This window comes from Spea bombifrons, chromosome 6, assembly GCF_027358695.1.
Source record: "Spea bombifrons isolate aSpeBom1 chromosome 6, aSpeBom1.2.pri, whole genome shotgun sequence".
NCBI classification, from domain to species: domain Eukaryota; kingdom Metazoa; phylum Chordata; class Amphibia; order Anura; family Pelobatidae; genus Spea; species Spea bombifrons.
In genome coordinates, this window is record NC_071092.1 from 7,888,009 (window position 1) to 7,913,964 (window position 25,956).

A 25,956-nucleotide genomic window follows, 5' to 3' on the forward strand; every position below is an offset into this window, starting at 1 on the left:
CCGGGTGGAAGTCAGATTCCTCCGGTCACATGCAGGATCGGAGCAGCTGTTGCGGTTGAGTGCAAGTCAGCGGAGATGTGAATGGTAGAAACAGCTGCTTGGTATAAAGGAACAGCCCGATACATTCACTTCACCCGCTACGAGCAACAACAAAGGCGTAAGTCTTCCCCTATCCAGATACCCCCCTACTACGGAGACCCTTTACCAGCTTCCAACTCACTGGAGGGCAGGTCAACAATTTGGAACCGTAATCAGATCATAACAGATGGAAGATTGATTTGAAAGCAAAATTTCGCAATCAAGGAGAACAAATTAAACAGCTGTGTGGGGTACCCCAAGTGGTCAATAAAGCCCCCAATAAAGGGATAGTCATTAGATGGTATGCAAGCGTGATTTCTCGCATTACATCAATATAAAGCGAAAACATTTTAAACATCACATCTATTATTTTATTTCACAGAGTAGTATTTTTATTTATATAGCGCCAACCACGTATGCAGCGCTCCTTACGGTACTTTTAGGTTCATATAGTACATTTTTATAGCATATAGAAATATAATGCCACATGCAGAAAGACTAAAAGAAAAACCAATAAGCAGAGAGGTTCGCCGTCAACAACCCGTTCAATTAAGTCCGGAACGGTTTAGAAATTCAGAAGACGCTGGCTTATGAAGTCGGAATTCACAGGTTTGTTACCTCCTGGGTCACCAAGAATAGTCTTTGGTTTCTATTCCTGAGCTTATTTCTTTCAAACAAATTGGGTCTGAAGTATCCTTAACACAGACTATCATTATTCCGTAGAGCTATATTTCTATATATCCACCCAACGATGGGAATTTTGGAGAGTTATTAAAATGAAAATTCATTAGGCTGTAAGGGGTTCTTCTCTTTATATTTATTGTGAAATAAATAAAAGTAATAATTGGTTTTGGGCATGGATTAGGCTAAATAATCTGGTGAGGAGGTCTGCACGGTCTTGGAAAGAAACACATACACAAGCTGTTCACCCAAAACACGCATGGCAACATTTATGGGTCTAGAATAGATTATAAAATCACCCAGAAGAAACAGGATCACTTCTGTATATCTAGAACTCCCCATGTGGAACAAAAAAGTTCCACTTAACTCATCGGTCCACAGAATATTATGCTTGAACTCTTGGGGGTCATCAAGATGTTTTTTGGCACACGTGAGATGAACCTGCATGTTCTTTTCGGTCTGCAGTGGTTTTCGCCATATTTGCAGTCTCTTGTGGAATTGTGAACGACGACCTTAACCGACACCTGCAGTTCTTTACAGGGTCGTCTGGGTTCCCTTGCGACCTCCTGGATGAATGGGCGCTCTCGGAGGAATTTTGGTAGGTCGGGCGCTCCTGAGAAGGTTCACCATCGTTTGTAGATAATGGCTCTCACCCGGTCACGCTGGAGTCTTTGTAACCCTTTCCAGACTGCTAGATGTTTCTCATCTGTTCTTGAATTTCTGTAGATCGCGGCTTCATCCGCTGCTTTTTGAGGCCTTTTAGCCAACTTCGCTTTGCAAGTCAGGTTCTATTTAATTTATGTTTATATCCAACAGCGCTGGCAGTAATCATGCCTGGGTGCATCTGGTGAAATTCAACCCAATTAAATTTAGTTAATTGGTCGATTTAGTAACTTAGGAGGCAATTACATTTTCACATAGCGCCAGGTAGGGTTGGATAGCTTTTTTTCCTTTAATACATGAAATCAATGAAATTAAACAGTATTTTGTATTTACTCGGGTTATCTTTGTCTAATATTAAAATTAAGGGGGTAAATATTTTCTTTTACAGCGCTGTATATTCATATTCAGTCTCGGAGTCAAGGGCCAACATGCTTGTTTTTGGGTTCGAGTCGGACTCACTACTCACTAAACCCAACGAAAAACATCTCATAATGGAGCTCTTTAGTTGCTTTAGGTTTGTTACCCGTCTGAATTTAGGGAGTTAAATAATAGATTATTTAAGATCCAGATTGGTTTTCACTTCCTAAACTGTAGCAGGGAGAACTCTCACATAAAATAACACGGTCATTTATTTAGGAAGGGGAATACAAATTACCAATTACTCCCTCTTTGAGCTTTACTTTGGAAATATGGTGATATATTATAGGAACATTCAGCCTCATACATCACCCGGAATGGTGAATACACTTAAAATTTCACAGCTCAGTATATTTAATGAACCGAGTGGTGTTTACAGATTAAAACACCAGGATAGATGTGCTGGAAGTCCACATTATTTGCATGCAAGCAGGAGAAGCACTAAAATATTTAAAAAAAATGGAGGGATCTAAGGAGGCTGACTGGGACACCAGAGGAAAATTCAGGGGAAAGGACCCATTGGAACGATAAACACGGTACATAAAATGCACTCAACTAAAGTTCCGGGTGACACGATCACGATCCGGCGTCGCTGTCTTGAGTTTGACCGAAAATCTCTCTACAACGGCTGTCAGAAGGTTAGCAGGCCAACGTCTAACGCAGGTGATGAAGATGAACCATGACTGGACGTCAGACCTTCACAGAGATCACATTCGGAATCCCATGGCAGTTCCACCTGAATCACCGCAGAGGGATTAACATTTCGGTTTAGCATTCGTCACTTGAAAGGGGTCAAAACTGGGACTTCCCAAAGTTTGTATTTTGCGATCAATAAACTTCCAAGGTTTTTATAAGCTGCATCCCCCCCATTCTCTTTGTATAAGGAGGCAAGAGTTATTATTCAATTATTCAAGTAATTATTATTCAAGTAATATACAATTATGTCACTTGTATACAGTGACAGTGAACACAATGTTTCCACGGTCACATCGAGGATCAGAGCTTTGATATAATATCCAGCGATTAAGGAGTCCACCATTCTACTTTTCATGTATATTATAATTATATATATTTTTTAAGAGGGGCTACTAAAATATCTTTAATATGCAAGGGCTAAAAAATCCGATACATAACGTTACGATGTGTTAGACGAAGGCCGGATTACTGGTTATTTTGCGGCGCTTCCTCAACCCATGACTCACTAAACAATTATACTCGTACATCAAACACAAGGCCGGGGAAAGGCAGCGGTGTTTCATCAAGTCAAATTGGCCGGACAAGAAATCAATGCCTCAAAAAAGTCATATTTCTGGTGATATTATTTTGATTTTTTTCCAGGATACAAAAGAGCAGAACTTTTCAGAATAAATCAGAAAATACAATCAGTAAGTGTCTTCAGAAATGGAGATGACCCACCGCTCCTCATTGTAATTCTCCGCAGGGGTTCTTGTAATGGTTATGATATAGATATACGACTGGTGCAGGGAAATAAGGTTTCCCAAAAATAAATGTTATTAAGTAAAGCCTTACCGAAATGATACCTTATATTTACAGGCAGTACTAGTGCCTATAATATAATGCTGGGTACACCAGACACCGTTTATCTGTGTATACCACCAGAGGGACCACAAAGCATTGAAAATAGGGAGTCAACATCTCCACAAGACCAAGCTTACACTACATAAAGGTTGTTGCTTCACGATATCGGAAAGTCTCTAAAGGGTCAGACAACAAGTCAGTGTAACAATTGTTGTAGAACATTTGTCTGCGTTCTTCTAGACCAGCATGGTGGTCATGAGCTGGACAGCCTCCTTCCAAGGTGGGAACACAAGCTGGTATCCTACTTACAAGAAGAACCGTCTGTGCCCGGTCATGCCTCTTGTGTATAAGGGGTTCACATTACTTATTTACCCATTGCCCAGCTTTAAAGGTTGGTGGTCGGGTCAATTTTGTAATGAAATTCGGGTCTGTACAGTACAAGCCTTCATTTAACATGACTGAACACAGATGTTTGAAAAATAAAAGTATATAGTGCTTCTCGTAGGATTAGAATCTGGAAGTAGCCCAATTAAAAAAAAAATTATATATATATATATATATATATATATATATATATATATATATATATATATATATATATATATATATATATATTTTTTATTATTATTTTTGTTTTAATTTAAAAATAGATTTGGTTTTAATTTGAGAAATCCTCCTCACAGATACATTTCCAAAATGTTTTATTTTGCTCAGCAGGGGGAGCTAAAGAATCAAAAGCCTGATATTATTTAAATTAAACTCCTGAACCCTTTCCATAGAGAGTTGTAGAGCGTATTTACACTTTCACGTAAAGCTTCTATACACGTAATCCCTTCAAATGGAATGTAATCCCTTAAATGACCGCAACAGCATACCCAGATTATATCTATTATAAAAGATTTATATATATTGAAAAAAAAAAAAAAAAAAATTATATATATATATATATATATATATATATATATATATATATATATATATATATATATATATAAAACGAGGTCCATTAACCCATTATTCAACAATCAGGTCCGCAGACCCCTCAATGTGATAAGACATCATATGATTATTTCAGAAAACTATACATTTCTATGCCACAGATCTCCCAGGAGCGACACCCTGCTGCGTGTCTCACCAACCATTATAAAGGCATTGAGGTTTACCCATTAAAGGGAGAGCTGTATATTTAACTCTTTCATTTCACAATACATCACGATGACTGACACTGGCAGGATTCTTCAGCGTGAAGGTGTGAGCCGGTAGTATATAATATATAATTCAATGGGTGAGGAGACTTTGGGGGAATCTTGCTGATTGAATTATACATTACACAGGGCCAGCCAAGCTCTTTCTGCTGCAGAAGCTCATTGCGGTTGGACCTTAATGATATCTAATGAGATCAAGGAGCTGGAACTACAACTCTCCATCAAACTCTGGACAGCTCTCCCTAGTGGATAGATCTTTTGCCCCCTCCTAATTTAGATGCTCTTTCATGAAAACAATCTACCAGTGTCCCATTTGCCCCCCGTCAAACACGCACTACAAAGCCCACCTCTGCAAACCAGCAGGAGGTATCCCACCTACACGTTATACCCCCGTTTTTCATACTTCAGTTCTCTGCAGCTTAAAAATATAAATATATATATATATATAAAAAAAAAGAAGCCTCACACATTGATATTTCTTAGATTTATTTTTCCCTAAAGAAAAGATGGTATCCCACTGGGAAAAATAACTCCGATACACAGGAGCCAGAGTTCCCTTTGTGAAAGAAAAATGACAAGATATGGCTGTTAAGCGAGAAATCGAATTTGGAGTGATCAGAGAACACGGTGTATTTGTAGAGCTGCCCATTATATACACAACTCCAGAGATTTCACCGAATGAAAGAGATCTTGGGTCTGGAGCGGCTGAGTCTGGGGTTTAATCGTGAACGTTCTGTACAGACTGTTGACACGGATCAGAGGAGATATTACGTGAGAAGCTTATTCCAAGAACGAGAAGTCTGGAGACGTTTGTGTGAGATGAGGAGGTTTGTATAAAACAAATGAATACATCCATGCTCTCACACACACACGTGCACATCCATGCTCTCTCTCTCTCACACACACACACACACAAACTGGTGCACATCCATGCTCACACACACACACATTCTCACACACACGTATACATCACACACACACACACGTGCATATCCATGCTCACACACACGTGCACATGCATTCCCATTCTCACACACACGTACACATCCATGCTCACACACATGTACACATCCATGCTCACACACACACACAAAAGTACTGTGTAAGCAGTAGGGTTGTAGTGTCAACTCCCTTGCTTCATTTTCTGCAGCTTGAAGGGCTGAGCTAGCCCTGTATAATATATAATCCAATGCATGAAAAGACATCTTGCCGACTGGACTATACATTATACAGGGCCAGTCAAGCTCTCCCTGCGGCAGAAACTCACATTAATAAGTTAAAGAGAAATTAAGGAGCTGAAACACAAATCCCCTGCCAATTCTCCCTTTAGTGAATAGGATGCTTATCCTCCGCTCTCTACTCAAGCCCGTAGGTTTCCAAGTAGCTAAAAATAAGATTTACAAATACAAAAACACCGAAAGGTTAAACAATTTTAAGAAAAAAGGCTGTACAGTGTAAAGAAATGTAAACGAGGCTTCCATATGCAAACCTGCGTAGGATGGAATTGGAGGTGAATTGGGGGCCGGGGTGTACGGGGTTTGATGGATTATGCAAGAGAGAGAAGGCGGCGAATACATGAAAGTTTGGGCAAAAATCAACGCGCGTGAAGAGTAGAAAGTAGTACGCGGCTTCGATTTTAGAAACTGCTTGCTTAATACATCTTCTATTAAATAAGACAGTTTAAATAACAGCCCTGTCACATTAATCAGAAAGGATTTCTTAATTACACATGTACAGCACTGACACATCCTCGTCACACGTTGCGGAGGCATAATACAGAAGAGAAAGACAAGTGCCAATTAACCCATTCCGTGTACTACATTTCCAGCTCCCGTAGTAACCGGGGCAGTTAGTAACCGGGGCAGTTAGTAACCGGGGCAGTTAGTAACCGGGGCAGTTAACGGCGTTCGTCTGAAGAATAGGCGGTTTCACGAAAGGGCCAGAATCTCACCAGGTTTTCCCATGAACCTTATTTACTAAATGACAAGATGCTAATCATAAGAATAAGTTCGCCGCAGTGAGCGACACTCCTGGGTTATACACAATATGAAATGTAGTCTATTTAACCATTTTCCATAGAATTAACACAGCAGGGGGCAGTGTGGGCATTGAAATCCTCGGTATATAAGTTTATCAGTTATCACGCCGATCATATATCACCACATAGACACCATTCAAGCAGTCTTCCAACACAGCGGATGACGCGACCCCATCAGCTGTAATTTTTAGATGAATAATTATATATGTACGTCTCTGTTTCTACAAATGTACCCAGGAATTCATATTTCTATTTCTCGCTAGGGAAAGAGAGAGAGAAAAAATGAATATAATAACCTCACCAGATGTTGAACTGCAGCTCTCATAATCCTCAGACAGCCGTAGCTTTAAACAAGTGTGTTCCCATAGGACGTAAAGATCAAGGGGGGGTATCTGAGGGTCTAATAATCCTGGTGGTCTAGCAACAGAGTTTATGGTTTAGTAATAATATTCATGCGAACGACTGCGTATTTAACCTAAAGATGATGTCATATAATGCGTTTCCTTTGCTAAACAAAACTACATAAAACTATAAGTCAATAGAATAAATTCCTTACATTATACCATAATCGTTAACCATATCCATACCATGACACAGCCCACAAAACCTGGAAGCCTTAATGGGGATCTGCTAGCAGTTCAGTAAATCTATTTTTTTTTTAAATATTTTTTAAATGTAAGCTCTTAAGCGCAAACACTAGTTTTTCACATCTCTGAGTACAACCCGTAAGCGATGTACCTGTTCGTCCCAGAATGGAATATGTAATATGTAATATATATATATATATATATATTTATATTATTATTTTTTTTATTTTTTTTTAAACCTCCATAAACATTTAAAAAGGCAGTTTTATTTGCGTCCTTAACCTATCTTTTTGTTTGTTGCCTCAACTCTTAACGGCAGAAAGAAAAAAAAAAATCAGCATGAATTAGCAGGCAGTGGGCTGTCAGAAGCCGGCAAGCGCTCCTCTTTGTTTAATGAAGTTTGTCAGAGCAGGAGAAATATGGCATAAGTAATATTTGTTTGTTTTTTTCCCAAGCGGAGATGACTTGAAGGAGATTTTCAAAAATAGAATTATTACATCACAGACCCAGCGAGCGCGGGATACATCATCAGACGGCAAAACAGAGACATAATGGTGATGAGAGAGTGGAGAAAAAAAAAATAGGGGAGCAGAGGCATGGGGGGGCAGGCTTTTAGGGGCTTACATTGTAAGTATGGGGTGTGCGTTGTATGGCGATCCATACCTTACAACATCTTCAATGGGGGACGGCTAGAAGTGTAGCTGCTGGATGGGGTCCACCAAGACTTTCTATGTGACCCAGTTATAGTAATGCATTCAATTTAATGGGGAATTTATCTGAGCGCCTAGAAAATAGGGACATCGGGGGAGGAAAGGGGGATGTGGGTCCCAGAGGGACTGTCTCTACTAAATAAGGACACTTGGGAGGTTCTGTGATAGCTCATGTTCCTTTAACAAGATATATATTACAATAATAGCCATCAGAGGCTTCCTACAGCAAGAAACCTGGAAATAGAGAAAGTATTTACAAAGAATGGAATTGTAATTTTCTGTTCCTTGTATATTGGGGTCTAATAATGCCCCCCAACCCCGTCAGGAGTTTGAAGGCTCAAAGCCAAAAGAACATTTTCTCCACCGATTTATTGGGGTCCGCTCTCCTGTTTTCTTCCCAAAAGGGTCAACGTATAGCATGGATACAAAGTATATAGTTTGTTTATTATACAAATAAGAGAATCATAATATTTTAAGAGCCAATTGATAAACATTGCCTAATCCGAAACACTGGGCATTCTCGCTGTCTACAACTCCCACACTGCTCAGCCACGGCACATAAATTCAATATTTCCTACCAAATTATCGCCATGACCTTCCCACACATTACTAGTAGTGAGAAAGAAATTAATTGTCCAACAGAACAGAGAGAACTTTTTTTTTTTATGTTGTCAGATTACCACCGCACCGTTAGCTATAGACATTCTACCTGCCCCTGCTGGGGGTAGAATATTAACAATTCTCAGATTACAAAGTATATATTTTATTAACTCCCATCATGAGATAAATTGCGCTGGGAATCTGTGATAAAGTAGAGGAAAAAGAATTACAACGAGACAGATGAATGCTCATGCGCGTATAACAGACCTGACCTTTAATAGCTCTCCATTTCAGAAAGGTCTGCAGGAAATGCATTTTATTCTTCCCGCGCGGGGGACCGGCTCGGCACCCCAATCCTTACTGCAGATCCTTGGGACCGGCGGCCACCTCTCTACTTCCAACCCATGCAATAAAAACCACCGGCGCCCATATCCAACATACTAATAAACGAACACGCCGCTCTATCACCTGCGACCGAGTCCTTTAACCACTTAAAGTGGACCAGTCAAATATTTACATTTAATTCACGGAGGGAAAAGAATGTATTTTGATAATTATACAATACATTTAAACATTAATTTTTAAGGATGTATTTGCCATAATGCACCAGTCCTTCCTTTATTCATAGGCTGCTCATTTTTTTTATTTTATTTTTATTTTTAATTTTTGTAAAAATTTACAACTGGTGCAGGAATCCACAAAGAGGCAAAACATGTTTACCCCAAGCATAATAGCTTCCAAATGTGGATATGTTAAAATGTATTACTAAAATATCTTTTAAAAACTGGGCAATCTTTTTTTTTTTTTTGTTTTGTTTTTTTAATATTAATAATTTATCATCATTTTTATTCATACCTGAATATCTACTATTAGAACAATATAACTGCTTATTATAACAATTTATTCTAGTTTGATTGGCAAATTAATTGTGTTTTTTGGAACAATAAAATGCCTGCAATTAAGACATTATGAATAGGAATGGGTTCAATTGCCTTAAATGCCACATGTCAATTACCGGTACTTTAAATATTTGCTTATAACCCAATTTTTTTTTATCATATTCACATTTATTTCAAGTAATTTAGTTCAGGGTGATGAGATTGTCTCTTCTAAATGGTTATTATTCAAAAATAAATAAATCATACCGAGAGAAATGTTATAATTATGTTTTATATATGTTCTCAGTTAAAATATATATTATTAAACGTCTCCCTTTAATGAATATGCATGTGTATTGCTGGGTCGCGTTGAAATTTATTTATTAAATTAAATTTATGTATTATTATGATAAAAGGTGTTCTGACATTAAAATCATCTTAGGTATCTATTTATTTGCCACCAAAAATCATTCTTATTGTAGATACCCTGGTGGCTGTGTGAGAAATGACTATAAAGCACTCCGAAAAGGCTCCAAAAAGGCCTAAAATCTTTAAATCAAACGAGCCCAGGGGGCAATGTGTTGACTTGTTGGTCAATATGTTCCTTTCTATTAAGGCCTAATGGCACTGAAGTCAATAAGTGGTCTGAGCGGCAATTCTATGAGGTAAATGTGGTGAAATCGCTATAGCAACCGATGGCCCATATCGGCAAACCGCTCCACTTTGCACCGGGGTGACGATTTATCCGAAACTTCCAAATGCTCCCTCTAAGGTGGTCAGCTTAGCAATTAAACTGTTAACGTTAACTATTTCCATACCCGGCTGCTCTAATTACATAGAGCATTGCCGGAAGGGCCGTTTAACACTTTAAACTACCTTCTTCTAGAGTGCTCTGAGAAATCTCTAGGGGCCGAGACAACTCCACTCCGTAATGGAAATGGAAACAGCTAATTCAAAGCTTTCCTTTCAAGACGTGCCGTAATCCACAGAGGACCTCGCGAGGCGCAATTAAAACATGCAAAGGGCCCCAAGTTGTGTTTTTTTTAAATAAAATTATGATTACTGATATAAAATATTTGTATATTTCTTTGCTAATTAAGTCGCTCCTTTGAAGCAGCTACGCATTGCGAGCGGATAAGGTCGGGCTGAATGAATTCCTGTGAATGCGCCAAAATTATTTTGCATGAAAAAGTAAAAAGAAATTGATGCCTGGAGCTAAGGACGTGTAAGCAGACATTAAAAATGACGTATACGTTGCGTTAGCAGAATTCCAAGCGAATACATTATGCAAGAGAAGGTAAATTATTACATATACTGGCTTTGACCCCTTTGTGAGGTCACCACGTGGCCGCATATGCAAATTAGTTTGCATGAGACTAGTGTTTCAGCTCCTTGAATGTCATATACATATATATATATATATATATATATATATATATAATGAAGAGCCAACCCCCAGTGAGCTTCTGCTGCAGGAAGTGTGTGGTTGGCCCTGTACAATGTATAATTAAATCAGTGAGATTTCTTCACCTTTTGACTTATGCATTATCCAGGGCAAGCTCACCTATTTGCCTTTTATAATGAATAGTGAATGAGGGGGTTGAAACCACAACTCTCCTACAAATGGTCCTGACAACTCTCCTTTTAGTGAATAAACCCCCTGATTCACTGAACTTGAGATTTGGCCAGCAAAGTACTGTAGTTGTGAGTTTCACTGGGTTTAGGCTAATTGGGCCAGCTTTTTTTTCTGAGCATATGATGTCATAGTTCCTGAATAATTGCAGCCTGGGGCATTTCTTTTCTGCCCAATGCCAGGTCTTTGCGTTCCAGCTTCTTGTTAAAGCTCTGATGCTTAACCTGACATCTACCTGCGAGTCAGAAACCCCATAAGCTGTGTCCGTCATAATCATGTCTAAAGGCTTTTTCAGTCTAGTTTGCCTTCAGCGGGAATTTCTGACGACTTTAATCAAACCTTTGGACTGATTCCATCTTCCAAAATTATCATCAGATTCAACTAGGTCTGCTCCTGACTTCATTCCTGCCAAGAAACCTATTCATAATAATAGCCGAGATACCATGAATGACTCTATCAGAACACACGTGTCATATGACCAATACCCAGCCAATGGCAAAGTAAAGGTGCCGTTCCACTTACCCTGCGGACATTATGCATCAGTATAATCATCATTCGGAGTAATGTTGAACTTTTTAATAATGTCACAGTTTTATTGGGGTACTTTGTATCATTATCAAATGTTGCAGTTTTAGAAGTACTGTAATTTGGGGTAGCCGTAGTTTGGGGTAGTTTTAGAAGTAGAATACATGTATTGGGAATACCGTCTAAGAGTACATTTAAAACACATTTAAAAAAGGGGGATAGATGTAATTTAGACTGATTTTATTATAAAGTGACCTGCAATTTAACGGCACATTAAAAGGTTCTGAATGCTCCGTAATTGTTGATTTTGAGACATAACGGAATATTCAAACACAATGACATTAATCAGCTGGATTCTATACCGATACGTAGTATCCAAATATGCATACAGCGCCACTGTATATGAAGCAATATGCCTTTACACTATATATCCGTGTCCGTACAGATAGAACGAGTCTGCCATCACATACTTCCAGTGCTTCATTTTCAGCAGGTTGACAAATATATTAGCCCTGGCTAATAGCCACATTCTGGATTTGCCAGCAGCAGCTTTGGATCCCTCGCAGATTCTATCTCTAGCTCTTGGCTGAAGAACAGAGGGAATGTCAGCTTCCAGGCTGACGACGGCCATCCCGGCCCCAAAGTGACGGCTTCAAGCCATCTGGCTTAATACATGGGTTTCAAAAATAGAAGTAATTAAATGGTTTACCCGGAGATACCTAAAAACATAGCGTATCTAACAGCTTCCTGGGCACAGACAAAGAGGGGTGACAATAGCGTATGCACATGCCCCCCACAAGCGCTGCTTTATAGTATATACATATCCCCCAAACATATCTACCTGGATGAACTATTCAGATCCCTGTGCACATGCGCAGCAAGCACTCCCAAGGATTTCAATAGGAACAGTTTCCTACCACTGACTGGCTGCTTCAAGCAGCCAATCAGTGGCAAGGAACATGAAACCAAGGAAGAGCAGGGGAGCTGCAGCAGCAGGAGTGCAGCTTCTAGGTCAGTTAAGTTTTTTACTTTATATTTTTTTCTCATTTGAAGAATGCATGCTGAAATACTCACAGAGGGTCCGAGCTACTCACAGAGGGTCCGAGTTAATGTCCTCTTACAACAAATACACCTTACGCATATACCATAGGAGCAACATTCCTAACTTCTTCTAAGGACCGTTATGATTATTCCTCCCCGTTGAGTTATTCCTCCTTTTTGCTGGACATTCTTTGGCATAAAATACTAGTTTATTTTGTTACCGCTTGTCACCGATCATACCTTGGCTGGGGTAAAATAGTCTCTTACTTTTAAATACCACATCTGCACTAGTTGAAGGACGAGACAGACAAATTATATGTATTGTGAATTTACCAAATTAATTTAATGAAGCTGAAAGCTGTGATGGTGACAGCTCCCTTTTAAGTGCAGAATATTCTGTGTTCATTTTACTTATTTTTAAACATAGCCTTAAGTAAAATCATCACATTTACATTTCTTGTTATTTAAGTGGAGCATGAAGAACATTCTCATGAGATGGAAGTAGAAGTTACTTAGTAGGGAGTTTGTAGTTGATTTTATACATAACTATGAGCTAGAAATTCAGGTTTTTGCTTTACAGCGATTATAGGGAATACAAGGTCACTTACCGCTGCCACAAAAGCAGTCTCCGTACCCCTGTTTCAGGCCAGCACCTCATCTATCCCCCCCACCGCGGCCGTCATTCTCACTGCTGAGCATGGGGATATGATGTCATATTCCTACATTCCGTGACTTAAAGGTTCACAGTGTCTTTTAAAGCAGCCTAAATAGTAGACTTTCGTATTCGGGAGAACATAAAAAGGAACACGAATGGCAGCTGCCCTCCATTGGTTGATGCCAGAGGAGGTTCCTGCCTGCGACCAACAGAGTCGCTAATGCGGACCTTTAACTCCTGGAACCTCCCAAAGGCTAAGCTTTAGCGTCAGGAGGGCTGTAGGAGCGGCACTGAGCTCCTCTGGCATCAACCAATGAAGGGCAGCTGTAGTCGCTTGTCTAGTAAATAGTGTGCTGGTTGGGGGGGGGATTAGAGATCACACGTCAGGGAGGCTGATCACTTTAGAAGTTGATCTGCCATCCCGTGTTGACCTCCCGCGCTTGGCTTATGCCAGCTTCTACTGGGAGGCTGCTCTACTTATCTACCACTTAGTCAGTAAAGTAAAATATGCTGGTTCTAAAAAATAAAATTGAATCAATGAATAAAAAATAAAAATCCAGATGACCATACATATTATACTTTTCAGTGTAAATTAGCAGATAAAACACAATTCATATCACGTTAAAAAGTGTTTATATTCCTTCACAAAAGAACCGTCGCTCTTGTTGGCTAAAGGCCAAAATGCTTACGCTCGGAGCTGGAATTCAGCTGGGACCCTCCAAGAATCAGCAAAGTCTCCTTAATCCCCCGTATACAACATGCTGACTCTGCTTTGGCCGAACGCAATTACCCACCTCCTCCCCAGCATTCCCTACGAATTCATTACCATCCCTCTTTAAAAAAAGAAAAAACACTTATTTATAGTTGAAAAATATATATTTTTTTAAATGTGAAAAGATATTTTGATCTTATTTTTTATTGGCTCTTATCTACCATTACATTTCACTTGATAACTGTATTTAGTATGCAATGTGTTTGTTTTTTTTAAATTAAAAAAACATTACACTTTGCCCCCCACAGCCATTATTAATGTAAAAAAAAAATATTTTGCCTAATAGTGGCCTGAGGTCAATTAAGCTCTGGATGCATAAAGTTTTAAGAACTGGCATGAGCAGGGTTAATACCGGAGAAATGTTAGCAGGCCTGCAGGCAAACAAGACGCAACATCAACGTTGTGAACTAAAACACTCCAGCATGCCATGGTATGTACAATGTTAACCATAGCTAAAGACGTGCAAAGGGGTTCACTTCCGAACGAAGTAAGAGGAGCAGTTAAATACTGTTAAATATAGTGCAATCACCATAGCAACCAATGAAATGTTCCTGTTGACTGATCATAGCAGTACAGTACCTTTCATTCGCCTTCTCATAATCCCAAAACGGCACTTTAGTGATACAGAGAACATCGTGCAAAGTCCCTCTGTCTTCACAGGTGGATGTAAAAGGTGCGGACGGCCAGACACGGGTCCAGCGGAAGGCAGGGTCGGGTGTAGGAAACCATTAAAAAAACAGTGAATTTATTTAGAGATGGTGTCAGAGGGCTTGACAGACCTATATGTCAAGAGAGAGTAGGTGAGAAAGTTAAGAGAGGAGGACAACTTGTAACGATAGACCATCCCGGCTTTGGTCAGAATGCTGGCGTGTCTTCTCCATAGCTAGGAAAGTTTATGGTCCTCAAGAAAAAATATTCCTTGGTACGCGATTTCCCTGCAAACTGGGAGAGAAACGAAAAGGGGCGGCTGAAGGGTAGAGAATAACAGGATTGTAGAGAAAAGGGGAGAACCTGAGACTAACGGGAGGGCAGGGTAAAGAGAGAGAGAGAAGAGACGGAGGGTGAGTGGGCTGCGAGGAGAAAAATCCTGGTCTCTCAGCGGTGTCTGATCAGCGCTCTCTGCTTCTGTGTCCAGAGCATAATGAGATTCTCATTAATATTAATAAGATGTTTACTTGTTTATCTGGCTCCTCAGTGCAGAGTTTGTACTTAAAGATTCATTAACCCGTTCGTCAGACCATTAGTAGGAATGTGTAATATAGTAGAACAGTGGCTGACCTCCGACGTGCAATCAATCCATATTTCTGCAGATCTAACACAGATATTTATGTCCGTATTATTACCGCACTGAATGTGTAGACCATCGGTGGATTCTGTAACGCTTCTACAATGTGGGGAAAACACAAAACAACAATAACAGAAGCTCACATACGAGATACTGGTACTGAAGAAGAAGAGGCCTCTGTTTCTGCCTCCTCCAAAAGCTCAGATCCCACTTCCTGCTCCTTAATATAGCTGGATGATGACATTTAGATATGACATCATAACCTTCTGTTAGACTGACGCTAACTTAGAAAAAGTCATCTTTTCACAGCTCGCCCAAGTTGATTATAAATATCTTGTATTTGCACTTCACCGGATTCTACACATTCACCTGAAATTTTTAGGTTTGAAGGAAACCTCTTCTAATAAACCCAAGCTGCCTGTGCTTTAGGAGAAATCAAGAGGCGCTGCTAAATACATTTGTTGATATTGGCGTCGGGTACTTTGCAAGCTTCTAAATCTGAAAGTAAATTCTAAGATAAAGACAGATCCCTCTGTGTTTGTCGAAAGCTTATTTTGTTAGTCCGGCATCTAGACAAAGTTTGATATCTCATGAAGAATCCCTTCAGGTGCAACGTTATCTACAAAGACCTTCATTTTCTTGAGAAAGCCAATTCTCTGAAATACTAGTTTTATTTCCGTTAAGGATTAAACCTTCCATGGACCTTTTTCAAATAAACATTTTAATAGTGCGGCTCTGCTTGTCTAATCACTTTGATACTTTGTGGCTATTTTCATCAATGCTAGCTGCTATCTCCATCATCTCTAAACATGGATCTGGCAGTAAATAATGAACGTCCTCACTGCTCATGAGGTCATCTAACAACACATATTTAATTATACACTTTCAACTTGGGTGCACTTGGTGACAGAACCAGATTGTTGCCTCTATGGAGCTCACTATTAGGACCAATAGGTACCAAACCCAGGAGCTGAACTAGGGTTTCCAGAGTCCAGCTATTTGGAAATTACCACTGACCATTTGGTAAAGAACTCCATTGAGTTTAGCTGGTACATTTTCGGGGGGGGGGGGTAAATCTGGCCCCCCAAAAGACATTCTTGACTCCTGAAGCTTCTTAAATTGAATAACTCAACAAGAGGTCCACTTCGGTCCACTTCCACCAACTCTCCCCTTAAATTAATTTCACTCAATGCATATCCACGCTTCACAAAGTTTATTCCTATGAACCAAATTACTAAATTCAATGCAGCGCCGAGGGCCCAATGGAACGCTAATCCAAATGTGTCAGAGAGTAGTTTCATCTGTGTATCACTACAGCTTCCAATAACAAAATAAGACAAATCATCGCACGGTAACATAGTCTAACACTGAAAAGAAAGCGTCCTACAGGGAAATCTTCCGCATCCCTGATCTTGTACGGGTAGAAAGACATCCGGCTGTCAAGAAGTACACCGCTGGGACTTATCTCAGGAGCTACCTTAACCCTTTGTCACCAATACACTATGTCAAGGTGACGTATGCACTATAGCTCAACGGGTCTATGAGAGTTGACCTGTCCAGTACAAAAAGGGTGTCTGTGACTGCGAGAAATGCATATTCCATGGCAATACCAACGTTGCATCAGTCATACAAACGGACAAGGGCCAATCTCAGTAGGATATATAAATGGGCTCCAGTCCACACAATTCTTTTATTCACGGGGTTTCAGCTCTCATATTAATAAGGTGAACATTATTAGCTTATGAATTCATTAAAATGAGGTCGGTTACGACCTCTGCTGGCTTCACTGTCAAGTCTGGAAAGAATAGAACCCGGTAGGATGTAAAGCTAATGCGTTCAAACCAAGACAATAAGGATTCAAGCCCTCCGCTAATATTTCTGTTTGTGACTGTGTGTATGGGTGCTACAACTGAGGCTAAATGATGGGCAATAGGTGGGCAACATAGTTTCATACTGCATAATTAGTCTTTACTATACAACAAAGACCCAAACGATGAGCCTACAGCATCCACGATGATAATTAGATTAACAGAAAGAGAGCAAATGTATAGATCAACGGAAAATGAGTCTTAAATGTGTCCTATATCTGGAACTATATGCAAATCCTAGTACAATGGAGAATAATTAACAACAAAGAAGTGTTGATTACAAAAATAGAAAAATACCTCCCAATTAAGTTTTAGACAGAATGTACTTTTTTCCAGAACCTTTAGCTGCTCCTTTTGCCCCAAAAGACCATCCGGCCGGTCTTTAGAATTGCATGCTTTACTTATACGTAATTCCAAATAAATGACACCCGTAGTCTCTCTCCTTACGCCTTCTATCTCAAGTCCAGCCTTTCCCCTTATAAATGGAGCAGTAAAGTCGGCTAAAGCGTCCTTCCCGAGAGAAAAATTCTAAATGAAAAAAAACAGGAGGGTTTTATTACTGTTATGGTTTTGCAACCCGACTGCTGTTCCTCAATCATCCTCACCGCCTGCTGTACTTACAGGAATTCCCACTGCTTCAAAAAATAAGAAAGGTACTGGGAAGTTAAGTTAACTCTTTGTCTCCATCAAAGCCTATGATTTTAAAGCACAAAGACCCCGCTGATACAGTGTTTTCATTTTATACAGTTAAAAGGTATACATGGCGTTGCAATTTAATCGTTGCTGTAATTATACATAATTTACCAGGTAAAGCACTGAAATAAAAATAATTCTACGCATTTGGCAGCGCAATAAAAAAAAAACTGAATTTGTTAACCCCTGAGCTACCACGGCATTAAGTGATTTTGTCGAAAGAATGTTTTTCTATGAAGCATTTAATTACATACACGATTTAAGTTAATGTTGATATGATCACACATTGTTCTGAGTCTATATCAATATAAGGCGGCGTTAACCATCTGGCTGGAGCCTTTCTATGATATCATTACAGATGTTAGGCACTAGTGTTCACACAAAGGAGGTTTTCTATCATCTGCAATTTAAATAAGAATACATGAATAGATATAAGCAGTGTATATATACCACGGAAGTTATATGGGGACTGACCCAGGGCATCATCCTCACCGCGGAGCGCCGGGACATGACCTCATATCCCGACGCTCCGTGTCTTAAAGGCAAACAGCACCTGAATAGTGTCAATGGGCCAGTTGAGGAGATCAGAGATCTCCCTTGTAACCAGACCATTGCCCAGTGGCAAAGCGACCAGTCCATGGTTTGCAGCAGAAGGACTAGGTCTAGGCCAAGTTGGCCTAGGCTAGAATATGTTGTTGAAAGCAAGGAACACAGAAAGGATAAAGCCTGGGTAAAAACATGTCAAAGCCCTTACTACTACTCCAGTAGCTATATGTGAAAAAAATGCAAGTAAAATGCACAAAACAAACGTGCCCCGAACTCTGTCTACCAGGGCAGCCCAGGGGCAAATGCCCCTCTGTATAGCTCCTTATTGGACCACTATAACCCCCATTATTGAGACTCTATGAACGCTACATTCTGATAAGGAGCTCATCATCTGCAAGATGCTATTAATGGAGACTCCAGGAATCACAGCTAATTACAGGACCTCTAATTCCCAGCTATTCCACCTTGGGTGCCAAGTATAATCTGATGCTTTCTAATGAGCTGTACCCCCTGGCATCACAGGGGTTAACTCCATTCATTCTGCGCATGCAGACAGGTGCTGAGGGTCTGTACTTTGATGCCTCCTCCACAAATTTTCTCATTTTAAGCAAATTGCTCCGTCAGCTTTTAGATGGAAGGCAGAGGTAATTATCTTTTTTTTATTATTTATTTTAGCCCACAGGATTCAGAAAGATTTGGAAGGAATGGAAAATCCCAATAGAGTATAAGACCCTCGTTAAAATTTATGAGACAGAGAAAATTACAGCTGTGTTGAGATAATGGAGATAGAATTTTGCAATCTATAAACAGCACGAGAGATCAAAATTTTTATGTCTGACAATTGATTTGGAGGCAATGAACACAGGTGTGCTCAGAACCCACAGCGGTGCCGTCAGCCGGGCCTCCATGCTACCGTGCTTCTTATGAGCTCGGAGATATGACATCATATCCCGGTGCTCTGCCTTATAAGGGCGTGCAGCGCTGGGCAGAAGTGAACTACGGAGAATGTGTCGACTCGGCACTGTGCTCTATAGTTTCTATTGAGCGATCAGTGAGTAGCGGTACTACAGAGAGCCTGATCGCCCAATACAACTGACGCCATGTTATACAGCAGAGGGGCTTCCAACCTTTGGCCCTGCCACCCTAGGCTCTAGTCAACCTAGGCCAAAATACACCACTGGTTATAAGTATATGACAGTGTTCTAGACCCCTAAAAGCCCCAATAATGTGTCTTTATACATTCAAATTACTTAATTACCTCTATAGTTATTAACTGGTTATAAAAGTCAACCCATCGCTAGCCCTCTTACTAGATCCCTGAAACAAAAGTCTTCCTGAAGGGGAAATAGGAATTTAAACAAATAGCATATATTTTTATTTAATAAACCTGAACATAACAGCAATGTTCATTAAAAAAAGAATCCTAAAAGAGATCTTTCTCTAAGCAGCAATGTCCAATTTCATTTATCAGGCAGCAACGTGACCTTGATCGGCAACAGGAAAATATGATTCAATGTTAAAGCGCGGTCTAGCGTGTAGCTATGGATCATAGTTAAAACACGGCACATTAAGCGAATACGCAAACCGATAAAACTTAAACAGGGTCATCCCTAGAGTAGGGCACACCAGGGAAACTGCCCTGAGGTCCGTAGCGTTGGGGGTTATCATATCGCAAAACAAAAAAATATTCTAAAAACTTCAAAATTGGAGCAAGAAAGAAGCCCCCACACACAGATTTCGGTGAGAGATACTCCAGATATTATATACGTTTTAATGCATACGATAGCCGAGTAATCCCCTTAAATTTTTGTTGGACCCCCCGCAGACTCTCCCATAAACGTTTGCCGGTTTCCCCAATCCTCAGCTCTCTAGGATGAAGCTGAAATGCATGCAGGCAACACTTCCCACCAACCATCTCCAGTGGAAGCTCCTACACGGCTTCATGGGGTCTAACAAGACCCCCACGTTCATGTGCAGATAGTGGTTCTGTTGGCTTCAATAGGAGTGCAGCCCTGGCACTGATTGGCTGTTTGAAGCAGCCAACAGTGGTGCAAAATACAGGTCCAAAGGGGGAGTGGTTTTCTGCAGCTCTGGAGCTGCAGCTTCTCCTAATTATAATTGATTTTTTTTAAGTTAATTCATACTAAAGCACTTACAAAGTACTTTAATATGGATTCTTCATTGGTGTTGCTGCATGAGACAAAGCGTCCCTTTTAAGTGATGGTCAGATCTTGTGGGTCATTCCATGTCTTGTTGTGTTAATCACAGCCACTCAGAAGAACATTAAGTAATTTCAGGGTTTTCTCTCCGCAGGTTTGTGTGATGCAGGGTAAGCTCTGCAAACAGGAGAGACACATTGCCACGTTGATGGCATCACAGCCTAGCAATCGCCACGTCTCTTCGCTCACACCGAATGTTTGGGAGACGAGGGATCTTGCTGGGGAAGCTAGCACTCTAGTTATTCCACCATTAACGGATCGAACGTAGTGCATATTTCTAGTGGTCGCATTCCTTTAGACCACCAGAAAAAGTGGCTTAGAGGTTTCCAAATGTTCCTTGTGACCTGCAGAGGTCCTGCTGGCCAAAGCTGTTGAGTTACCATATGTTCTCGTACACCAAAAATAATTAAATTGGTCAGCCGAGTACCTTATAGATTCTGTCCTGCAACAACAGTTTGGTGTTAATTCTGGGTCAGCCTTGTGTATACCTTCGGCTTTAATTAATGCTTATTTATTGATTGTTTTATTACTGTAACAGCTGATTCAAGCACAGATACTTTTCAGCTGCAAACTCCCCACTTTTTATTCTAGATAAATAAATGAGACCCCCAGTGACTGCTGCATAGATTCTACATGATTAAAATCTTTATCTCGTAATCTAGATCACCAAGGGGTGCTTCTTTTAAAGGTATTTTCTGGTTCATACATTCATTTCCAATTTGTAATGTACATGTTGTTCTCCGTGCTTAATGATCTGCGGCGAAACACTGTTCCCATTTTCAGTTCCAGGTGATACGCTTTGTAAAATCACTTTTTTTTATTTAAAAAAAAAAATATTGCGTCAAGCTTTCAAGCATATTTTAGTTCCATTGATTTCTGGGTATTTTAACCCTCTGAGAACAAGAAGGGTGAGTACACTTTGCACTCAAAAGTATTAACATAGAGGACAAGTGCTAGGTTATATGAATTATCACACACAATAACGTTACAGTAAAATTTACCCAAGTGTCCTATTATTTCCTCGTATTCCCCTATTTAACGCTTGGAAAACTGCTGCTATTTAAATGCATTGAGATTCATGCGCACGCATATTATATGCCAGTAATTGGGGTATTGCAAGTATAACTCAAATATAAATATACATTAGATACGTATTAACAAAGCTGAAAACATACTCAATAACTAAATAAATAACTAATCCTGCATCTCTTCTATGAACATAAAACATATATAATATGCACAGTACTGGGAAAGCATTTTGGGTAGAAATGCTGTAAAAAAAGAATGCTTTGAAAAATAGACACCTTTATAGTTTATTTCTATCATTTAACAAAATGCAGAAGTGAACAGAAGAACAATCGAAATCAAATCAATATTTCTTGTGACCACCCTGCCTTCAAAACGGCATTGATTCTTCGAGTGAGGGATTTTGTAGGCATAGAGTTAGGTGGGTGATTCAACAACTATTATCAAACAGGTGCTAATGATCATCCGTTTAATATGTAGGTTTGAAAACAATCATTAAATGAAAAAGAAACAACTGTATAGGATAAAAAAAAACAGGGCGAGCAACAGGCAGACTCACTAACAAGGTGAGGTTGCTCGCTGACAGTTTAATGTCCAGACCAGGGCAAGACTGAACACAGCAACAAGACACAGGGTAGTTATACTGCATCTAGGAGGCCTCCTCCAGGCAGAAGTTTCAAGGCAGACATGGGTTTTCAGATGTATCGTCCAAACTCTTTTGAAGAAGCACAAACAAACGGGCAAAGTTGAGGTCTGTAGATGCAGTGGTTGGCCAAGGAAACTTAGTGCAGCAGATGAAAGACACTTTAATCGGAAGATGTCCAGCAGTGCCATCTGCTCAGCATTGGCAGAAAACAGCAGAACCCTGGAACACCCATCTACTGTGCAGAGAAGTTTGGTCGGAAGTGGTCTTCATGGAATAAATCCATACCTATGACATGAAGACAAGGCCAAGCGACTCAACTGTTCACCAAAACATAGAGGGTACAGAAAATGTCAGCAAGTGCTCTGGTCTGATCAGTCTCAATTTGAAATATTAGCCTTTTTTAGAAGGCAGTTTGTTCACCAAAGGGCTGGAGAAATGTACAAGAATGAGTGTTTGCAGGGAACAATGAAGCATGGCGGAGGTTCCTTGCAACTTTGAGGCTGCATTCCTGAAATTGTACAGGCAGATACTTATCCATCATGCAATACCATCAGCGAGACATCCAATTGGCCCAAAATTTATTCTACAACATGCCAATAACCCCAAACACACAGTCAAAGCCACCAAAAACTGTTTTCAGTGTAAAGAAGAACACGGACGTGATGGAATAGCCCCACAGAGCCCTGATCTCAACATCATTGAGTCTGCTTGGAAAACATAAAGAAAAAGAAGCAACTGAGGCTGCCTTAATCCACAGAAGAACTGTCGCTAGTTCACACAAAATAAATATTGATTTGATTAAGATTTTTCTTCTGTTCACTCACTTTGCATTTTGTTAAATGATACAAATAAACAATCAATAGGCCTATTTATGTTTAAAGCATTCTTACTTAAGAGGATTTTTCACACCTGCCTAAAACATTTGCACAGTCCTGCATATTTTAAGAAAAAATCACAATCCTTCAGCGACTGAAAGATTACATAAGGGTTGGTGTGATGCATATGTACGTAAGATATATGTACATTCAGGGTATGGAACGGGAAAGTATAAAGTGACACATTTAAAAGACCAACTGAAATCAAATGGAACCAACCACACACATTAACAGAAGGTGAGGGTTAAAAAGGAATGCGATCATTGACCCCTGCTGGGGTACTAAGTGGCATTAAAGTGCTTTGTTATCCTTACCGCTCACACACAAGCTCAAGCTACACAAGCCTTCCTCACAAGACTCCTCTGGGCTCTCCTTATCTCCTTCATCCTCTTCATCCTCGCCGGCTCTCGTGTTCTCCCTCCTCTTCCTCCTGGAAGGTCTTCTGACATTTCTCAGGACTTTATTTACCCTGTTCATGGGCTGATGCACTCGCCGGTCCTTTTGTAGTACGTCCCAGAGAGGGGTCCCTGGCTTGGCCGGGTAACGCAGAGCCAAGCTTTCAAGCCTGCAAGTAGAGAACGCTCTCTCTACACAGAACAGCCCGCTAGTTCTTCTCCTTCTGAGGGCTGTGTGGGCTGACGCCGGTGTACTTAGTCTCTGCTGACTTACAAAAAAAAGAGACAATAGCTCCGCAGGGCAGTTGCCTTCAAGCACTTGTGTTTGAAAATAAAGGAACGACTCCACACTTTGGCAGCCTGTTATTAGCTTCCTGCAAACCGTGCAACGAGCTGCCGATCACAGCCTTCAAGCCTCTGATACCGTCAGAGGGAACGGTTTAAAAGACACGTGCAATATACAGATCACATATCACAAAGCTAACGTCCCCTCTGCATTCACATCCTCGCAGCTACAGACGAGGAGGGTGTGAGAGACAGAGGGACGCAGGCATCTTCTGATTGAGCCGAGAATCTGAGCGTCAGCTCTTAAGTACACTTTGCTCTCGAGACCCATACACTTGCAGTCTATCGAACAGAACATGAACCAGGTGTTCAGGAATAAAGCTGCATTTTTAAAGAATTGCGATTATTATATATATATTATGGTTTATCACAATCTATAATTATCTATTAATCTCATTAACGATCGATTTGTCTTTTTTTTAGAAAATTGTTAGATCTGTTTCCACATCTGTATCTAATGATCCGGATTGGAGGCATTTATAATCATCAGCCTACCCATCGATATTTAACGGCCCATATTGATAGATGGCGTCTATAATCCATACATCTCCCCCTCTCCGCTTTCTTAGTTTGTCCGTATCCCGGGCTGCGCAGAGCTTTAAGTAATCAATTTATTTCAATTTGTCTAGATCTATCCGTCACTCTTAAGGTTCTCCAAAGCATCTCTTGCCAGCTATAACTGCCCGTCTATCAATATCCAATATCTGTCTCTATTTATCAAGCATGCCCGTGCCATAGGCGTAGCGAGAATAGCCAAAAAGCCGTTCTTTAAGTCAGCGAACATATGCATTTGATTTATACACACATTAAGTACATGTCATCAGAATGTATAAATACCCTAAGTATGCCATTAATCCCCCTGATGCTTTAATTAGCTGTAGGTTTGAAACTTCAAAAGAACAGATTTCGCAGCTCAGAGCACGGAACTGATCTAACAGGGGAAAGTACATCAGAAACGGCGAGATATGAAATACTGCTGCGCTAATGGAATATTAGTGGAAGGCGAGGGGGAGAGCCGGAGCCAAACTCAACCCCGGGAAACCACTGGCAGTACATTAGCGTCTCATCGCTCAGCCAAACACGCTATTAGTAATATTGTAATTAAACGATGTGGCAGAAGAAATATAATTGAAAAATGGTAACCTATACAAATATATGTAAACCGATGCCGTCATAAGGGCCACACACCTTTAAACCGGGTATTTCTGATTTTTCTATTAAATATTATAGGGTAAAAAAATAAATAAATTGTGACTTTGTCATAAGATAGTTTAATGCGATAATTAGGGTCAGGGTTAAGAAAAATTGTAATTATAACATAATGAAGCACTACTTTTTACTAGAAACTTAAGCCTAAAATAAAGTTTCCTTATTACTTATTAAAGCCCAACACTCAGCCCTGTGCTCAGCAACGCGAGTCATTTTAATGCATACAAGTTTTAATTTTCAGCCTTGGTGATCATGCTATCAATGTTCTTGCAACTTGGGTCTGTAACGTCACAGTGGCTACGCTTAGGATTATTAGCTTAAAACGAGGAAGAATAGCTTAAGAACATAACGCCGGCACATTCTGTATCCTCGTGGCATCAGGCAGGTACGTATAGAGGCGAGCCACAAGACCCTACAGTGGCATGACGGTCGGATACCCCAATAATAAAGGAGAAAAGGCATAGTTGGCTTAGTTTTGGCTTATAAATTCCGATTCTGAATTCGTAGGATATATCCACTTTGGTCAGAAATTGCTTGTGTTAACAATTTGCCATCATGGAGTTAAAAAAAAGAATATAATAAATTGGCCACTTAACACTATAATGCAGTTACTATCTGAACAGAAATGTTCCATTGCCAAATCCATTTAAAATGTTGGGCAGACATGTACTTCTACACTCAACTTGCGTTCTCCAATGTTGTGTGGACATCATCCGCCGTTGAGTGCAGCTCCCACGGACCACGTCCCTACTATGGTGTCAGTAACCATACAAAACATAATAGCCTTAGAACTGTATGTAATAAAGAAAGTGAAGAATATGTGTTAA

General features: G+C 40.1%; 1 protein-coding gene across 2 annotated transcripts in view; it reads right to left on the reverse strand.

The window, feature by feature from the left end:
* GRIP2 (glutamate receptor interacting protein 2) overlaps nucleotides 1-25,956 on the reverse strand; it is a 95,149-nt gene that overhangs the window by 33,252 nt on the left and 35,941 nt on the right. The window lies entirely within an intron of this gene.